The following is a 21,456-nucleotide window of genomic DNA, read 5'->3' as shown; positions in this document are numbered from 1 at the left end:
GTTTAATTCCTATCTCTTGGCTTGTCCTGTTTGATCTTGACCCTCTTAAAGGGTCCTCCGTGCCCTAAATTTTTCATTGAACAACTGCTATTGGGACCCATTCTAAAGTTAAATTAATAGGCTTAATGATCAACAAAATGCATGTTTAAATTTATCTCTGATGGGAAACTATATCCAACATTAGATTGGATCTGGTCACAAACCTTCAAACCAAATCTTACATGGATGAATTGGTACGAAATCATTACAATTTAATCAGTAATTTTCATTTCGAATAATAAGTATTTAATTACCTTAAAGGAAGAAACTTAGATATAATATCATAGATAGTATTGGTGTTGTTTTTCTATCAGATTTAGAATTTTACCTCCATAATATGTCATAACTGAATAACTTAATGGATTTTTTTTTGCCATTACCAAGATGAAAGATGAAACTCCGAATATGATTGGAGAAGAACACCAATCTACATATAGTACTATATCTAAGTTTTTCTCTTTATTTTAATAATTAAAAATAAAATTTTATCATTTATAATAACCTAATTTTGACAGAAATGAGTACATTTTCACTTAAAAAAGATATATATAATTTTTTTAAAAAATGAATCCCTATAATATAATCCAACTGAACAAAAACCAAACTGAAAGACTATAATATAATGCGCAACCATAATTGGATTATGTAGTCTACCAGCATAGATTTGCTATAAATTAAAAAGTGGTATCATGGGACTCATTCAAATGATTTGTTCTTAATCATGGACAACAAGAATCTCATGCTTATTGGAATTGTTAGGCCCTAGGGAAGCTTTCCTAGAAATAGCTCAGCTAAGGTGTGCCCTAATATCTCAGTTCCATTACAACAGATTCCTCAATCATCTGAAGCATATTAGGCTGGAACTGGAAGGTGGCACATCAAAATCTGAAATGTGGCTGCAGCATTTGAGACATTTGCCCAATTGATTATTGGCATGTGCGTGAGCAACCACACACGCAACATTAACATTATTATGGTTTATTAATGCCACTAGTGACTGTGCATTAGTGCTTCTTGTTGTTGAAACAGCTTTGTCTTTCGAGGTCATACTTATTACTTGGGGGAGTTAATGGCGTAGCATTGAGGTAATTTCCTTCGTCCATTTTATGTGTAGTTACAATTATAAATGTGTCTGTTTCCGCGTGTTTAATAGATATCTAGAGTTTTTTTCGTAAAAAACAAAATTTTCGTGCATAAATATGTATTTTGACATTTTTGAAACTAAATTTTAAATTTTAACCTTTTAGTAACATTTGTCACGAAATTAATTGTCAACATAATCATGCTGAATAGATTGGGAAAAAATGTTAATAAGATCTCATTATTGAACTAAAATGTCTCTAATTTTTTATTGGACGAAAATGTCAATAATTTTGTTTGGACAAAAATATCAGTCATTTTTATTTTGGATCAAAATGTCAATATGTTTTCATTGGACAAAAATTTCAGTAAATTATCATTATTAGACAAAAATGTTAATGATTTTATATTGTATCAAAATGTTAATAATTTTTTATTGAACATAAATGTTAGTAATTTTTTATTGAATCTAAATATTAGTGTTTTTCTATTAGACTAATTTGTTAAATCCCAAATTTCATTTCATTTAAAAGTAAAATATAATTTTAAAGTAAATTTTTCCCAAATTTTGAATTGTAATCTTTCAAGAACCAAATTTATTAGTGATTTACATATTGAAGGATGAAAATAGTTATTTACCTTTTTTATTGGTAACTGAAAAGGTGTGACTCATTGAACTTGAATTTGTGGAACTATTATGATATATACTAAGCAAACTTGAGGATGAATGAAAAACATTAATTGTGATTACATTTTAAATAGCATTGCAAGGTTATTTTTTAAGGAAGAAGATATATTTGTGCATAAAAAAATTGCCTAAAATAATAAAAAAAAAACAAATAATTTTAACAAATTTACGTTTATTATTATTTAGGAGGTAAACGTATTCATTTATTTCATATAAACTAAAATGATAGTTAAAAAATTACAAAAGATGAATTTAATATATAATTACATTATGAATTTATTTCATCTTTAAGTCTGTTATATTTTTATTTGGAATATTATATATATATATATATATATATATATATATATATATATATATATAGTTTTATTAAAAAAAGAGTATTTTTTTAGATATTTAATTTTAACATTTGTGTATATATTATTTAATTCATTTAAAAATTTATAATAATATATAATATCTAAAGAAGAGTGCTTGATGACGGTAATCGAAATTTTATTAGAATAAGTATTTTATTTAATTTTTAATATTGTATCATATTTTAGTATTGTATTAATTTTTTAACGTTTTATATAATTATATTAGTATATTTGTTTTATTAATAAACATTTGGGATCTAATAAATTAATCTAATAGAAACATACTGTTATTTAGGTTCAATAAAGAATTACTAATATTACATCCAATAAGAATTAATGACATTTTGATCTAAAACAAAAATTATTGACATTTTCGTCAACAAATTTTTTTTGACATTTAGGTTCAATAATGGTAATTTACTGACATTTTCGTCCAATTTATTCAGTATGACTACACTGACAATCAATTTTTTTACAAATTTGTGCACTTGCATCACAGACTATTTCATTAACATTAACAGACGGAAGTTAACCACCGAATAAATTTGTTACACTTTTTATACTTTCAGGGACTAAATCTTAAATTTTAATCTTTCAAAAATGAATTTGTGTGTGACTTACACATTCAAAGATAAAAATAACTATTTACCCCTCAACAATAAAAATAGATATCCAGAGTTTGGCTCTTCTTCGGGTTTATTTGTAATTTTCTCTTTTATTTACTTACCTTAATTGCTAAGTGAAGCGAATGTAGTTTTTTATATATTTTTTAACTCAATTTTTTTTTATAACGTATGACTTATCTAATTGTTCCGTCATCAATAATTGATAATATATACTAGTATTTAAAGTTTTTAAATTTAAAAATTAAAAATAAAATTAAGAAAGAAAATAAAGTATTAAAATTGATTTTTATTTATATTAATAAGAATTTAGAATATATTTTACCCATATTAATTTTTAAAAAAATTGTTAAGGTAGTAGGTATAACATGATGTTGACCAAAATCTCCTACCTAAAGGTGAGTTTGTACAGATTGGAGGTATCTAAGAAGTTCAATAAAAATATCAGGTGTCTAATTAATTATCTTCAGCCTGTTTGTTGTTTCTTCCGTCGGTGAAGTTTCAACGTCATTAAAAATAAATTAAAAACAAAAGACATGTTAAAGTTATAAATTAAATCTGAAAATTGTAAATTTAGAGTACTGTCAAGATTAAAATTTATTTAATAATTAAATGATTATTTAGAAAACTCATCATGTTTATTTATTTTTAACCATTCAATATTTTGATTTCTCATAATAATTATATTAATTAATTATATTCATTATTTTGATTTCTCATAATAATTATCTCCCGACTAATGTTGTGTATTATACAGCTTAGATTGATGGCAAGTGTTTTAGAATTTCAATCTTAGCTGAGTCAAGGCAAAATCTGAATAACTTTAGTGAACAAAATCAAAATAAAACAATCAACATATTTTAAGGATTATGTATATTGTTTTGAACAATAAAAAATCGTCTTAAATAGTAAAAAATTGTTTATCCAAATATAAAGGAATAAAATAATACTTTTAAAACACAAAGGACTAAAATAAAAAATATTAAAATATAAATCTATTTAACCAATATTTTATTATAGTATAACTTTCTCTCTTCTAATTTATATATTGATTACATATTAGTAATTATATCCTGAACAAATTACATATTAGTGTAGAGTTTTAAATTAAAAGATTAGGTGTATTTAATGCATAGTGGAAATTGAATTTTTATCACTAAGGTTTAGGTGATTTAAATATAAAGTGAAAGATTATATTTTACTAAATAAAGTCTATTTGAATGGATGCATTAAAAATTATTTTTGTTTTAACTTCCAAAAAAAATTATTTATTATAGTTGGTGACAATCTTCACTATAAATAGAGAAGAGAATTAGTGGAAAAGATACACATGAAGAGAGTGTGTGAGAGTGTGATCATTTCTTGTAACTATTGAGTGGGGTACTCGGGTTTGTAGAGTGATACATAATCTAGGGTGGGTTACAATCTTGTAATCATTTTTGTGATAGTTAAATACTTTTGAGATGATTCCGTGGACGTAGACAAGAAGTGCTTAAACACGCCAAATTATTGTGTTCGTTATTATTTTTCATACAGTGCAATCTTTTTTGTGTTCTCACCATCCTTTGTGAGTGTGAATAATTTTGTTTGAAAGAGCATTGATTATCCAACATTGGTATCAGAGCTATGGTCAGGAGCACACAAAGGTTTGAGATACCGTTGTTTGATGGACAAATAAATTTTATGATTTGACAGAGTACTATTTAAGACCTTTTGGTGCAACAAGGTCTTGATCAAATGTTAGAAGATGAAAGGACGACTTCTATAAATGAAACCGAGTGGACTAAGATCCAAAGGAGGACTGTGAGCATGATTCGGTTAGCTCTTGCTCCTGAGATAAAATACAATGTGTTGAAGGAAACAACACAAAAGGCCTTGTGGGAGAAGCTCAAGAATATCTATGCATCAAAGTCGCTAACTAATCGCCTTTGTTTGAAGATGGTGTTGTATCAACTCAAAATGGAGATGGGAGGAGATCTCCATGACCACATCAACAAGTTCAATCAACTAGTAAGTTAATTGTTGAATGTGGATGATAAACTCTTTGATGAGGAGCAGGCGTTGTTGTTGTTGGCCTCACTACCAAGGTTCTTTAAAGCTTTGGTTCAAAAGTTGCTTGTGGGAAGATCAACTTTGAAGTCAGATGAGGTGACCACCGCTCTTAGAGAAAATAAGAGAATGGTGAGAACTGAAAATGTTGATGATGAACACCATGCACTAGTTGTGGTGGAGTCTGAGCAAGGGAAGAATCATTCAAGGAGACATGATGGGCCAAGAGGAAGATCAAAATCACAATTGCGTCCGCAACGAGATATGAGTAACATGTAATGTTACTATTGAGGTGAGAATGGTCATGTGCAAGCGAGGTGCAAACAAATGAAGGAGGACTTGAATAAATTAAGAAGTATGAACAAAGATGGTATCAACTCCCAAGCTAATGTAGTAAAAAGTGTTGAAGATGAAGATGACGTGTTTTTTACAACAAACGATGAGGTTGCTAAAACAAAATAGGTGATGGATTTTGCTGCCTCAAATCACATTTGTAGAGATCGAGAGATGTTTGACACGTTGAAAACCGATGGAGAATTTGGCCATTTCAAGTTAGGGAATAGTGGAAAAATAAAGGTTGAAGGCATAGGGAACGTGAGGATGAAGCTCCATGATGGTGCTATTCGAGCTTTCACAAATGTGAGATTTGTACCTTTTGTTGTTGTCAATATCATTTATATGGGGAAGATGAAATCACAAGGGTACGAGTATGTTGGTTCAAAGTGAGGATGCAAGGTGTACAAGGGGAGACACTTAGTGTTACGAGGATAGAAAAATTAATGTAACCTTTACTATTTGGATGGACAAGCCTTGAAGAGGAACCATGATAGCAAAGTGAATAAGAAAGTTAAATTTTCTAATGTTGTAGAAGTGTTGGGAGATACTTCTGTTGGAAGGGGAGTTTGTTCACTTTCAAATTGATCGAAGGATAAAGTAAATGAGTTATAATTTAAAACTTGTTAATTGCAGCTTTGATGTGAATATCAAGCTTCTTACGCAAAGAACAAAACCAGACAACAAGATCGTTCCTAGGACACACAACGACAAGTTTCCAATGGCCCCTGAATTCGAGAATAATTAACTACTTATAATGCAAACATTCATTTAATTCATTTGTTACATTTTACTTACTGATTCAAGTAAGGTCCTTGGTAGGTGTTAGTCGGTGAATACGACTAACTTTTGTGTATAAAACTTGTGTAAATTGTATCAAACTCCTCCAATTTATGGTTATTTTGTAGTGTTATAAGTTCTTTTAGTTAAAGATAGATAATAAATACTTAGTAATTCTGTTTTGTGTGTTTAATAATCATTTTCTCTCAATTTCAGGTTAATTAGGCAAGTTTGTGAAGTGCTCATTTTCACCTTCTCGCTAAGCCAATCTGCTGGCTTAGCGAGCCATAAATGTCATTCGCTAAGTGCAACACTCCTCAGCTGAGCGCGAGGAAGAATCTGGAAGAAGGATGAGTTGTGCATGTTCGCTAAGCGAAGGGTCACCCCGCTAAGCGCACTGCTTCAGCCCATCCGCTGAGCGAGAAAAGCACGTGCTAAGCCGATATTCACTAATGTGCACTGAGCGGATCAGAGTTGTGCTAAGCGCACGAGCACGAACAAAGCCACCTATTTAAGCCTGAAATCAGATTTATAAAGGGAGTTTGGCCATTTTCTTGAGGAGCTCTTGCATGTCTTCAGTTCTAGAAAGAGAGAGGTCCAAATTCCAGAGAGTTTGAGAGATTTTGTTGTGTGAGGATCTGCAGAGACTAGAGCTGGAAAAGGAAGTTGTCCTGAGAGCGTGAGTTGAGTTTATGAGTGATTGAGAGGTCCTAGAGATGGAGGAGACATCCCCACCACTTGTATTTTTGCAATCTTTCATCTTTCTCTTTTCTTTGTTGTAAAGGAAGCTTTCCAGTTATGGAAAGCTAAATCCTCTGTTGGATCTTCCTTCTAGGTACTTGATGTAAATATCTTTTTTTATCTATTTAATGATGATTTGTGTGTTCACTGTGCTATCAGAACTTCATTATACCATGCATTTACCTTGATCACGTAGATGCATGTGTCCTTAGGATCATTCAACAGTGGAAACTGGTCTGATTCTTAGAACTTGATAGGACGAGGCTAGTTTGTCGTATTTTCACAAGGAATCGGGGTACGGTAACCTAGTTGTTGTATGTTTATCTTAATGCGGTCATGGTTGAGTTTAGTCCAACAAGAGGAATCTGCGGACGATGCTTGATCAGGATTAGGCTAGACTATCATGAGGAATCGGGGTTTAGCATTTCAGGAGACACCATAGAACACATAAGCATTGTTAAATAGAGAATGTCCTTTGAGCATTAGACACCTACTAGGAAGACCAACGTGTCACCTTCTTGTCTTTACGCATCATTTCTCACGTGATTTTCCCTTTTTAATAGTTAGTTTACACATCTGTTCATATTAATACATCTCTTTTCACACTAGACACCTATTCACTAAAAGAGCTTTACCAGGTAACACAAGTTCCCCGAGAGTTCGATACTCGGTTCTTATCGTTTTATACTACTTGCGTGATCTGGTGCACTTGTCAGAAGCAAACAGTAGGCCTCTCTTTGTGATTCCTTCATCCATGTTTCATTGTAATTTTCACATTCATCATGTGTATCCTTTGCATTGTGTATGAACTGAGGCTTAAGGAATCTGTACACGGAACCATGACCCGGCCTTATACCCAACTCATCCATAAACCTATTTTTAAGATTACAAATGAAAATTGTTAATCATATATCATAAGGAACATTAATTATTAGTTCATGAAAGAACACCTTCAAATAGAAATTACTTACATCATCCACAACTGTAGTATAGATATGTTCAAACATTTGTCACCTTATATGATTTCATATACATCCGAATATGTTATGAAAAAGGATGCTTCTTCATTCGGAATCCCAAATTTAGTCCCATTCCATAACAACTCTAGAGGCTTCTCGTAAATATCAAACAAATTTTTAATCAAATCAACTAAGGGATTAGTTCCACTAACAAGAGTCAACCTGAACAGGTTCATCTAGTTTCTTTGGACGAATATGTGAATCCTATTTAGTTGATAAACATAATGATGAACCTAATGTTAGTAAACATATATTAACAATACTAGAATGTCTTAATACTATTAAACATAAATAAAGACCTTACGTGAAACATGTTTCACAAGTTGTCTCGGCCATGCAATGAATGTGTCAAGGGTCTGTCTCACATATTGAACCTTTGACATGGGAAAAGGGACTTGAGCGTTATCGTCGTAAACTTTTGCAACACTCACCTTGACCACATCATCTACATAAGGCATGTTGTGTATGGTGGACGCCCCTTCATATACTTTTCCCACGGCCACCAGGCGGGTAGAATGATCATCTTGAACATGCAACCTTATAGTTGGCATGACATCAATGACGTGCTCTTCCCCTGATGGATTGACAACAGTTTTAGCACAACTCCCCTTTATGCTCACACATGCACCAAATACTTGGATATTTTCCTCAATGGGGGGTGATTGATGCGATGTCATTTGGGATAACTCAATTTTGATGGTCTCCTTTAACTCTTCTTTCATTTTCTCCAGCCTTTGTTTGTTTTCCTCTTCTACTTCTTTCCTCTACTCTTTCTTAAGGTTTCCAATCATCTCAACCAACTATTGTGGGTTGATTGATGCAAAGGAACTATTAGAGGCTCGTGATGCCTATCCAAAGTATTGGCTGATTGAGACACCACTTCTTGCAGCACGAACACGACCTTGGTGCTTTGGTAGTCGAATGACAATATTGAGTATATCCTCACAACCATGGGGAACAAAGCCACCCTGTGTTGTCTGTTAATGTAAGGAGTCCTATAGCAACTATCACATGTATATATATCAAATGAGGTTGTTATCATACAAAAAGTACACTTGAAATTGAAAATTAACTCACGATTTTATCAAAAATTTGTTGTGCCACCTTAGATGTCATTTGCCAATATCGCTTTGTGCAGGCCAACTTCCACTTGACATGTCTTGCAATGGAAAATGAAGGGTCGATGATCATTTCTGAATCCTCAATCAGCATTGCTTCCTCTTGTCTTTTCTTTTATTTCTCATCCATGAGCTTCTTTTCAAGCAGATCACAACCCCCATGAGACAGTAAGTGTGGACAGTCATTGTATTTTTTAATTTCCTGAGCCTTCTTTCTAATTATCTATGATAAATTACATAGAATTTCAACAATCTAATAAAGATGAAACTTGAAGTTTGTAATTTCAGTATAAAGAAAAAGATGTCCACATCTAACCTGCCAATTCAAGGTTTTGCAACTTGCAGCAAATTCCTCCCAGGTTTCAGGATAAAGGCCATACTTTTTACTAGGAATATGATTATCTTGACTCTCATTGTCTGCATATACGTATATAGTCGTCAAGGATGACATAAATTGCCTCCATATAATGGCCACCGATGACAACATCTTCTTCTTGGCATTGGATGCTTCTGGGATAGCAAATTTTCCCTGCCTCAGAAATAGTTATGTAAAAGTTGGTGAATCACAATGTTCAACTTAAATTAAACAAATTCAAAAACATAGTTAGTTAAGTGGACATACCAAAATGTCATCCCATATTAGATTATTTAGAGATTTCAGTATAGCTTTCCAATTAGAATGGACAATAGGAATCTTTTCTCGAGTGACCACCCCTAAATAGCTATGGAACTTCTCTTTATATGGGCTTGATCCTCCCCCAGTGACAGGATTGACATTAACTATTGGCCCGGGCTGATGCAAGTTTCTTAGAGTCAAGCTTCTCAATCATGTAGATTGTCTACTCCTTCTAGACGTAGACTCCGAAGGATCTAATGAATGGGGAGGAGACCTTGAGGGTGTTTCCATAACTTTGTGGAAATACATCAATTTTAAAATTAACATTAATTACAAAGATACAAAAGTAATAAATTGTAAATATGCATATTAAAAAAGTTGATTACATATCATGCAATATCATAAACATTACTTTGATATAACACAGTTACGTTGGAATGTACTCCCATAAACCTTCATCATGATCATTATGATTTTCATGTACGTCATCCACTTCATGTTCTTCAATTATGGAAGGCATTTGTGTGGAGGAAGAATGTGTCTCGCAAATATCAAGTGTTGAATCATCATTTTCATGATCGATACCACTTGTTCTTCCTTGTAGAACCACTGACCATCTTGAGTAACACAGATCTTGGACATAAAACGTATGTCTTGCTTATTTTGCCATGTTGAAAGGCTCGTCCTTGTAAGCCACCTTATAAAGGTCTACCAAAGTAAATCCCATTTCATCTTGATGCACACCGATATTTCCATTAACCCATTTACACTTAAAAATAAGAACTCTAAAGTCACTATAATCAAGCTCCTAAATTTCTTCAATCACTCCAAAGTAAGGCATGGATGCTCGAATTGGGTTGTTATCTGATGCACTACAAAAGTATTCAGAATCAGCCTCAAGGCTCACCCCACTATTTTGCATGCTACTTTTACCATCCTGTGACTTTGTATAGAAGGAATAGTTGTTGATGTCATATCCCTTCCAGGTGGGGACATTGAGATTTGGCCCGACAACTAACAATCTTGATGTTTTAGAAGCACTGTCGTCACCCAAGATTATTTCTTTAAACCAGTTTATCAAAGTTCTATTATGCTTTTGCAACACCTTTATCGTGTTCATTTTTGGGTGAGTAGCTGTCAAAAATTGTTTGTGAGTGTCTATGTATGGAAGAACCTCTTGTGTGTTATTCAATATATACAAATGCGCTTGTGTGACCTCCTGTCGACTCATAGTGACAACATTGTATCCTCATGTCCCTTTACCTCCCCGTCTACAGTCATGAAGAGTTTGAGGAAGCCCAACAAGTTTCACTATTTCAGTGTAATATAAACAAAACTCAATAGATTCTTCAGCAACGTACCTTTCAACAATTGATGCTTTTGGTCGGTGTTGATTCTTGGTATAACCTTTTAAGACCTTCATGTATCACTGAACCGAATACATCCACTGTAAAAAAAAAATGGGACCACACAACTTGATCTCCCTCACTAGATGAACAATTAAGTGAACTATTCTGTCAAAAAATGAAGAAGGAAAATATATATCCAATTGACAAAGGATAATGGTAGCCTCATTCTCCAAATCATCCAACTTTTGAGGGTCAATGAGTTTGCTACATATAGCATTGAAGAAAACGCACAAACGAGTTATGGCAACTCTAACTTTGTCAGGCAAGATACCTCAAATGGCTACAACCAAGATTTTTTGCATTAAGATGTGACAATCATAAGACTTCAAGCCAACCAATTTCATATCATTCACAGATACAAGGGACTTGATGTTTGAAGAGTATCCTTGTGGGACTTTCACATTCGCAAACACTGACAAAACTTTTTTCTCTTTTGTTCACATTGTGTGGCATGCTGGGGGCAAATACGTTTGCTGACCTTGTGATATCGGATGCAACTGCTCATGTGTACCTATGTCAACCAAATCATGATGAGGTTTCAAACCATCCTTTGTTTTGCCTTTAATGTTAAGAAGGGTGCCAATTGAACTATCACTAATATTTTTCTCCACATGCATTATGTCTATACAATGTCTAACATCTAGATCAGACCAGTATGGAATATCAAAGAATATTGACCTTTTCTTCCATATGTTCTTCTCAGATGCATCCTTCGTTTGCGCCTTCCCAAAGACAGTTAGGATTGTTGGACAAATGGCATCAGAAATATTAAGAAGGGGGGTTGAATTAAGGTTTTGTTTCTTAATTATACCCTAGATTCAATTGTTTCTTTGTTAACAAATTAATGAAATAATAAATGAAGAAAAATAACTTGTAGAAATGTAAAGACAACAAAAAGTAAAAGAGATAAGGGAAGAGAGAATGCAAAACCAGATTTATCCTGGTTTGGCCACAACCCATGCCTACATCCAGTCCCCAAGCAACCTACTTGAGATTTCCACTATCCTTGTAAAATCCTTTACAAGCAATGAACCACAAAGGAATCCCTTCCTTTGTGTTCAGTGATTACAACCAATAAGTTATGCCCACTTCTTGCAATGAACCCAAAAGCAGTTAGTATTTTGAGTCCAGTGATAACAACCAAGAAGTTGTACCCACTTCTTGCAATGAACCCAAAAGTGGTTAGTCTTTTGGATCCAGTGATCAACCAAGAAGCAAATCCGCTTCTTGCAATGAACCCAAAAGTGGCTAGTCTTTTGAGTCCAATGTTTAACCAAGAAGACCTTCTCTTTAAAAACAATCACCAAGAGTCAGTCTCTTGAAAAGCTTTTTGTAAGAATGGAGAAGGAGAGGAAAATAGAATAGCACAAGTTTTTGCCCAATGAAATTTTCTTGACAAAGCAAGTATTGAACAAAAACTCTTAGAAAGATGTTGAGAATGAATGAATGAAATCAGTTTTTTGAAATTCGTGCCATGGTCACATATTTATAGCCATTTGAAGGCTCTTGAAGAAACCACGTTAAAAGTTGTGACTTTTGGCAATTTCTTTAAAACTAGTCACTTTTAAAAGTTGTGACTCTTGGCCAATTAAAAACTAGTCACTTTAAAAATCGTGACTCTTGGTAATTTATTTTTCAAAACCAGACACTGGTAATCGATTACCATTATAATGTAATCGATTACACATCAACATATGTGACTCTTCATGTTTAGATTTGAAAACCAACGTTTGGAAACACTGGTAATCGATTACAAATGTCGTGTAATCGATTACACAAGTTTGAAAATATTTTATTACAAGTTGTGACTCTTGAAATTTGAAATCCAATGTTCAAAAACATTGGTAATTGATTACATTCCCATGGTAATCGATTACTACTTTGTAAAACAGTTATAAAACTATTTGGGCTTCTGGTAATCAATTACTGCCTTATGGTAATCGATTACCAGAGAGTAAAAACTCTGGTAAAAGATTTTTCTTTGATAAAATTCTTTTGGACAAATTGTGTTATTCAATCTTTTCTTTTGAAAAAATATTTTTATACTTATCTTGATGCTTTTCTTGAAGTTCTTGCATATCTTAAGTCTTCTCTTGAATCTTCACTTGAATCTTGATTCTTGATTGAATGACTCTTTAGTTCTTGAAACTAGCTTGAATCTTGATTCTTGACTTGAGTCTTTGGCATCATCAAAATAAGCTTGGATGCTTTGCTTCCACAAGGATGTCCTTCACATCATCACCCAATGAAATGACATGTTGTTGCCACTCCACTTATGTCATATCAAAAGCCCCATACTTGAGACGTTGCAGTGGATGGTGTGGGATGTGTTGAACATGACCTAACTGCATCAACACCCTCTCTAGAAGATAACATCACACGTTTGTCCCAAACCTGATGAAACCAGAGAAATGGGCATGTTGGGGGAATGGTCTGACACCTTTATGGCACATATAAGGACACCAAATGAAAACATCATCCAAAGGTCATCCAGCTTCTCCCTAATTAGATAAGCCTACCTGATGCCTTGTGTTGGCTTCCATCTACTAGCTGCCGGGTCATCCAGAATATCAGCCCCAAGCTCGAAATAGCCAATAGTGGGTAGATGCAAAAACACCAAAGATTGTAAAAAAATTGTCAAAAAAATTACTTGTAGTAATAAGGAAAATAAAAATACAAATAATCACAACTAAAAAATTATTTAGTTATCATGACTAACGACATGTAACCTCCAACCTGCTTTTTGGTGTACTGACTTGCATAGGATAAATGGTTATTAGGTACACCAGTGTAGTGACTACCTAGGCATACCAATGATAGTCATCTAGGTTACTGACATAGAGGAGATAAGCGAACGTGAGTCGAGGACTTGTCGGCAAATATCATACTGCCAACCAAGTGCAAAAGATAAGTTATGGCAGCCCACAGGTATGGTCCTGATTGGACGTATCAGTGATATAGGTCTGCTAGCCACGTCAACCTAACCCTGGCACCTGCAATGGTCACTATTATAGCCTCTTTCTCTATTGGAATGCCTTGGTGAGTTATAAGTAGAATCTTCACGACCTCTCTACTAAAGGTGATATAGGTTTGCTAGCCACATCAACCTAACCCTAGCACCTGCGATGATTGTTGCTATAGCCTCTTTCTCTGTTGGAATGCCTTTGTGAGTTATGAGTAGAATCTTCACGACCTCTCTATTGAAGGTGGGGGGGACATGATCAATGGGTCTGCCTATCAATGGGAGGTGCAGGAGACATGACACATCATCTAGAGTAATGGTCATCTCTTCGACAAGTAGGAGGAAGGACGAGGTCTCCTGGTGCCACCTCTCCACAAGGACATTCACGAAGCCCTTGTTTGTGGTAGGGTATTACGCTATAACTTGAGTGACCATAATACATAAGCCATCACCGCCAACTTAGTGGGAAGTGGTAAGACCTGGGAATCATGACTGACTAGCTTTATCTCTGGTCATGGCTGCTGGATCCATACATGACCAACACAGTGGTCCTTGTAAGATCCAATCAATGACAAATCAACTAGACTTCTTCCAAATAGAAGTCTAATGATCCTGTCAAATGGATGTGTTTGTGCTTAAGCCTTTGGCTCTAACTTCGTCGGGGGAAGTCGTTAACCACGTGCAAACGTAGTCAGCCTCCGATGCCACTTTCTAGCACCATCCCTTTCATGTGAGGGGCTTGGGCCCTCATGAAAGGGATCGCATCCAACCACGTGTAAAGCATGTTTGGTCCAAGCCATCTAAAATTAAAAGAAAAACAATTAAATTGTTAATAAAAAATAACAAAAAAAATAAAATAAACTTTAATAACCAAAATGGAATCACAATTTTGTTGTTGGTTTTGCCAAAAACCACAACAGAATCACAATTCCATTGAATGCAAAACCTAAAAAAAAAAGTAGATCAGAGGGGGAGTGCATAAAAGGAGAACAAAAGGGTTGAGAAGGAGAAGACAAGGTTCATTTAGGTTGGGAAGGGAAGCTTTAGGTTGGGTAGAAGGAAGGAGAATGAGAACGAGAAGGGAAAGGAAGAAGGAGAAGGAGAAGGGGAAAAGCTAGGTATCTAGTGGAGAAGGAGAAGGAAGAAGCAAGAACGAGAAGGAGGAAGGGAAGGGAGTGCTAGGAAAAGAAATAGGGAAGAGGGACAGGTGGGGAATTTTGAACTTGGGGGTAGAAGAGTAATTGCAAGGGGTAGTAGAGGCCAATAATATCTCCTATAAAACAACAAAAACTCTGTTTTTAGGGGGAGGGTCCATTACAAAGAAACTCTTAACTAGATATGTGGCTATTGCTTCCCGCACTCCCTTTTTCCTTCTAGCTAGAATGGTCAATCTAGAATGTAAAAGTACATTTTTGAATGCAATCCCCTTTTTCGGCTTTCAGAATGACCAATCTAACAGGTAAAAAAATATTTCAAAAAGAGTGTAAGAAGCAACAACCTAGATATATAGGTGTTTAATATCAAACCAAACTGTTTAAACCGAAATTCGTAAAACCCAAGAATCTAAAAATCACATATTTTTTGCAGTTTGGTTTGATTTTTGGATACTATGACAAATCAAACTAAATCGCATATTATAAAAAAATTTGATGTGATTTTTACAATATTTAATATTTTATTATATATTAATATCGTAACTGTTGTGTGTATATAATATATATATATATATATATATATATATATATATATGTATATACTAATTTATTTTTTATTAATTATTCATTTAAATAAACACAAAACCCTATTTCAAGCCTAGTACATTAATGGGTGTTTGATAGAGAATAAATATTTTTATACTCGGGAATAAATATTTTCATGTTTTCTCACTTTCTTGAGAATAAATAAAATTTGTTTAGTTAGACATTGGAAATATTTAGATAGGTTTTCTAGGAATCAAAGAGTTGTGTGACAATTTTACCATTTACCTTAATGTAATAAGAATAATATCATAATTTTATTGTAGAAAAAGAAAAATTAAATTCAGAAAAAATAACATTCTCACCTCCCTATGGAAAATATTTCATGGGAAACTATTTAAAAAGCATTCCTAGGAAACATCCTATCATATGAATGTGAATTTTTTTTAAAATGGATATCAAATATGGAAAACTTAGGCGGTGTTTGGTATGAGAGAAGTTTCTTTCGGGTATCATGATTCCTAGGAAAGTTGATTCCTACAAACCATCATTCTTAAGAATGTGTAAAATATGTTTGGTTAGTCTTAATATGTTTCCTCAGAAATCAAGATTCATGTAAAATATACAACTAAAATTTTTCTTTCACTTGAAAAAGTTAAATTCCCGCCTCCCTTTAGGAATGTTTTTGCGCAAATGTGAACTAAAATTGATTCCAAATCATATTTTTCCGATAATCTTTTTTATTAATGGCAAACCAAAGATTAGAATCATAGTTTTTCACTTTAAGATTTAAAAAAAAAAGTAAAAAAAAAATTGTATATCAAATGCCTACTAAGATTCAAAGGATAAACTTTTCAGAAAATTATAAGTTTTTCTCCTATCAAACACAACCTAAGTATCTTTAGAACACTTGTGTTGCACAGTATGATAAACCTACATATCTTTAGAACACTAGTGTTGTAGTGTGATAAATGTTAACAATTAATCCAAAATTTTCTGCAAGTGTATATGTACATATAATAAGATATAAAATGTTTTATAGGTGTTGAACAATAGATATTGAGAGGAAACTTCTACTATATACAAACGTTAAAACTTTTATAATATATTACCTATTTTATATAGTCTTTTATTGTTTTACAGAATCTTTACATAGTCTTATTCTTACATTTGAAATATAATATATTAGATAATCTTATAGGTTTTTAAATTTAAAACTTTTGATATGAACATATATTATATAATAAAATATACAGGATATAACATTGTTGTTCACATATTTGGCCAGTCTTTTATTAAAAACTTGTCTTCACTATTCAGTGTTATTGTGAATTCAACTTCAAGCCAACCACTATTTACGGTCAACAAATTAATATTGATATGTGGTGGGTATTTTTTTTATGAGAAGGTGTCGAGTTGAGTAGATTTTATTTACATTTGCGGATAAAGCCTCACTCACTATTCTTGTTTTTTTTTCCTTGATAAAAGTTTAAATTACACACACACACACACAATAACATTAATCCATAACGTGTATATTAATCAAAATTTGAAACAAAATAATTTATCATGGAATATAATGTATTTTATCATTTACCTTGATATTATTTTTGGATAAACAATACTAAAAAACTATTTTTTACGACGTGGTTTCGATGACGGTTGTCATAGACCCGTCTTAGAAAGCATGCTGGTAGCATTTTTGTAAATATTGAGATTTAAAACAAAGGCGGTTTTGTTTACCCATCTTCAAATGAGCTGTTCTACAACGGTTATTTATAAAACCGCCTTAAAATGTATTTGTGAAATAGTGCGAAAGCATACAACGGCGGGTTTCATATAGGATCGTCTTTGTTTTTAAACATTAGGGAAATAAGTCACGACTACCCCCTTTTTCTTCTGCTCTCCCGAATCAGAAACCCTAATCTATGTTTGGGATTTCAGAGAAAGAAATTTAAACAGATGAAGGGTCTCTTCAAGTCTAAGCCTCTTACTCCTGCAGATGTTGTGCGCCAAACCAAAGATCTTCTGCTCTTTGTTGATCGTAGCCCCAAAACCCGCAAAAGAAAACGTGAGGAGAAGGTTCATTAAGAAGGGTCACCATACAAACCAAGGTCAGATTTCAACACACCCAAACCCTTGGGAAGGTTCTAGAGGTAAGCATTATAGAACTTGTTCGACGTCATGATATCGTTGAAGACTGATAAGGTAGGGTTAGTTTTGTAATCTGCACAAGCCTTTTGAAGCCCCTGAGCGTAGCGAGGGTTGTAGGAGGAGGAAGTGTTGTTGGAGAGGTTGGTGACGAACTCGAAGCAATGAGAGAATTCGATGGTGTGGGCCCCACTGAGGGCGACGAATTCTTCGACGGTGAAGCCGCATTTGGCGAAGAGTTGGGTGATTTGGGAGATGGGCATGGAGGGGGTGGAGAGGTGGGAGGATACGGCGAAGGCGAGGGAGGTCTGGCCGTTGCAACGACCGAGGAAGACGAGGAAGAAGGGGCCACCGAGCATGGTCAGGAGGTCGCAGGTGGCGTCGAAGAGGATGTTAGAGCAAGAGATGGTGTTGGGGCAGGAGAGCTCGAGGGCGGCCTTGGCACGGATGATGAGGTCAAAGGTGTCGCTTGGGAGGGAATGGTTGATGTTGGCGTTGCGCTCAACCTTGGAGAAGGCGATGGAGGAGAGAAGGATGGAGGCATCGCAGTCATTGGGGAGAAGGCAGTCGTGGAGGAAGAGGCGGAGGGTGGCAATGACTGTGGTGGGGCTCATGATCTGCTTGCGGGTTACTATGTCCCTAATGATCTGGCTGAACTGTGGACACGTGTCATTATAGAGGAATGAATGGCCTCCATTGATTTTTGGTGATTTTTAAATTTAGTTTTGTCTTATGTATGTCTTGTTCATATCTTGCGATGCCCATGTTATTTCTTATGTTTCACATTGTGGTTGTCATTAAATTACGCTTACCCTTATAGACTCTAATTCTAATGTGCAAATGACTAACAAAATTTCATGAAAAGGTGTACCCACACCAGAGCCACAACTTAGGTTTGGCCCCAACCTGCTACCATCTATCTACATTTCCTTTCCTGTAATTATTACCTTTTACTTCAATATTTTCACTTTTTTCATTAGGAAACATTATACCATAAACCCATTATTCTTATTCTTGCTGATAGAGAGACAGTAGAAGAAAAGGCCCTTGAAAATCCTTTCTGAATGCATTGATGCAACATGGTAAGTGTGGTGAGTATACCGAATCTGTCATTTCGTAGCTGATAGATCTATGATTTATTCAATATATAGTTAGCTTTCTCTTGTCATGAATATTGACTTTAAGCTGAATATTGTAACAACTTTAAATCTTTAACAAGTTCTAATTATTGAATTATTTTAAATATTTTCTATAATATTTTATTGGTGACCAATCATTAGATCCTTCAATTTTTAAAAAGTTCTTACAAGTCTTTGGTTACTCTGATTTTCAATGGTATATAGTGTTGTGTTGTTTCAGGAGCTCTTGACAAGACATAAATCTATTGTAGTTGAATTCCTTTCCAAGAATTATGAATGGTTAGGTTCCCTTTCAACCCCAGTTTAAAGTAGCCTTTTAATTTTAATTTATACACTTGTATACCGCCTTTTCCTTTTCCTAACATTCTACAGCTAAATAACATACATGGGTGACATATTTGATTGATAAAGGTTCTCGTATAAGGGTTTATAGTTTGGTGCTAATATGGGCATGACATTGATTTTAGAATTAAAGAGTTTTGATGGACAATGCTTTTGGTATAAATTATAATCTGACAAACAATTTTAGAACCTTTAGTTTTGACTATAATTCTAATTTTTATTCTTTTCATCATATGGCATGGTCCTAGTAGATGTATATTTTTTGTTTCTTTGCTTCTAAACATTGACTTCTGTACAAATTAAAATACACACTTCTGGAAAATTATTCTGCATGCATGGTGGATGAACACATTTTCTATCAAATAGCCATATTTGTTTTTGTGGTTATTAACTTGCTTATTTTTTTATATGATTACTAACTAGACAAGCATGTTCCTTCATAAAATATATGTGCATGCTTGTATATTTACAGAAGCACTTGGCTTCTAAGATTTCATCAAGGGAGATTATGTGCTAGAAGACTCCTAAAACCAAGTTACCGGAGCAACAAGGTATATTGGTTCATGGCTTGTGGAGGCTCTTCTTGAAAGAGGGTACACTGTTCATGCCATTGTTAGAGATCCTGGTTAGTAATAACCTTTTACTACTTCTAGCTACACTTTTCCCTTAACTTTTTGTTTTAGCATTTTCTGAATCAAAGAGAGGTGAGAAAGAGAATTAGTTATGATCACATACTTAGTTATGAAAAAAGTATGTGTTACATAGTAAAAATCTAATACTTCTTCCATCAAATATAAGAAGAAAAAATACTTTTTTATGTTATATATAAAGAAACATTTAATTAATTTTATTTTATTTTATATTATTATCTCTGAAATACCTTTGATTTAATTATTCGTAGGAGTTACTTGCTTCCTTCTTTTCTTTTTTTGGTAGGCACTCTTGGTGCTTCCTATTAATAAGTAGTATTCTTTTCTTTATTTAATCAATTAAAATGTTGTTAATTATTAATTAAAATGAACACAATCACTTAAAGTTGTATTAACTTTATTTTTGTATGGACAATGGAAGAAAAAATAGTGGTCTAAACATATATAAATAAAGGACAAAATTTAAGTAGAATATTTTAAGTACTTTTTATATTTTTCTTTAGTTTAACTTAAAATTTTACTTTAGCAACTTGCACAATAAAGATCAGCCTTAATTATGGAAATGAAACTCTAATATTAATTAAAGAACCGTATAAAAAATATTTAAAGGCAATTGAACCTAAATTTTGTTTAGAAATAAATTTTTAATCCAATTAAAAGAGCGAATGACTCTAATTTTCATTGCTTTTTGTTACAGATCAAAATTAAGTATAAACTTGTAGGCTTTATTGCATAATTAAAATAATAGTGTCAGATCTTTTTGATAATTTTTTAATATTTAATAATAACTATTGAATAAAACATATGTAATTAATCTTTTGAGAATATAAAACTTTAGTAGTTTTAGTAGTAAAAAATTATTACAAGAATTTATAACTATTTAATTAAAATAAAATAAAAGATTGAGAGAAAATTCCTACTTCCTAGCTATACACAAAAAGTAAAACATTAAATTTAAAATAAAAGCTTAAAAATATTTAATTTTTTTAAGCGATTGGATAATATATCAAAAAGTTGTATGATAAAAAATTAGTTGTTGTGGACTTGTTGGCCTAGTTAAAAGCCCATAACTTCTCTCTCCCAGTCTCTCTATTTACTTTGTGTAAACGAAAATGCTCATAGTGTCATTTCTTTCTTATAATCCTTCCTTCTTAATATATATATATATATATATATATATATATATATATATATATATATATATATATCATAACATTTTATGACAGCATCCCATTTCTTTGAATTGAGATGCTCATGCTTTTATAAATATCATGAAGTTGATGAGAAATATTCTATTTTAGATTAGCAAGCATTATTTTAGTCATGCACTCTAACATCATTTGGTATATACTTCTACATATCCTTGCCACAAGGATTGGATGCAGGGTAATGCTAGAACATGAAAAAAAAATTGGCATTATTAGATTCTCTTAAAAATATAGTATTCATGACCATCTATCTTAATGGATTAGTTATGGTGTTAATTTATTCTACACTAGAGTGTAATATACAAAAACTTTGATGCATTACTTATTGTTGTATGTATAGTTTTTATTTCATTTTATATCTCGCCTCTGTTTTGTGCAATAAGATGTTATCCTTAATGATAATTAGTCAACTGTAACAGAAGCAGTAATCATGTGCGTTTAATACTTTCTAAG

General features: G+C 33.1%; 1 pseudogene; it reads right to left on the bottom strand.

Moving 5' to 3' along the window:
- Positions 1-17,600: 17,600 nt before the first annotated feature.
- On the bottom strand, positions 17,601-18,580 carry LOC114385936 (annotated as a pseudogene).
- Between the last annotated feature and the right edge of the window lie 2,876 nt (positions 18,581-21,456).

The sequence above is a fragment of the Glycine soja genome, chromosome 15 (genome assembly GCF_004193775.1).
Source record: "Glycine soja cultivar W05 chromosome 15, ASM419377v2, whole genome shotgun sequence".
NCBI lineage: Eukaryota > Viridiplantae > Streptophyta > Magnoliopsida > Fabales > Fabaceae > Glycine > Glycine soja.
This window is presented reverse-complemented; position numbering and strand designations above follow the sequence as displayed.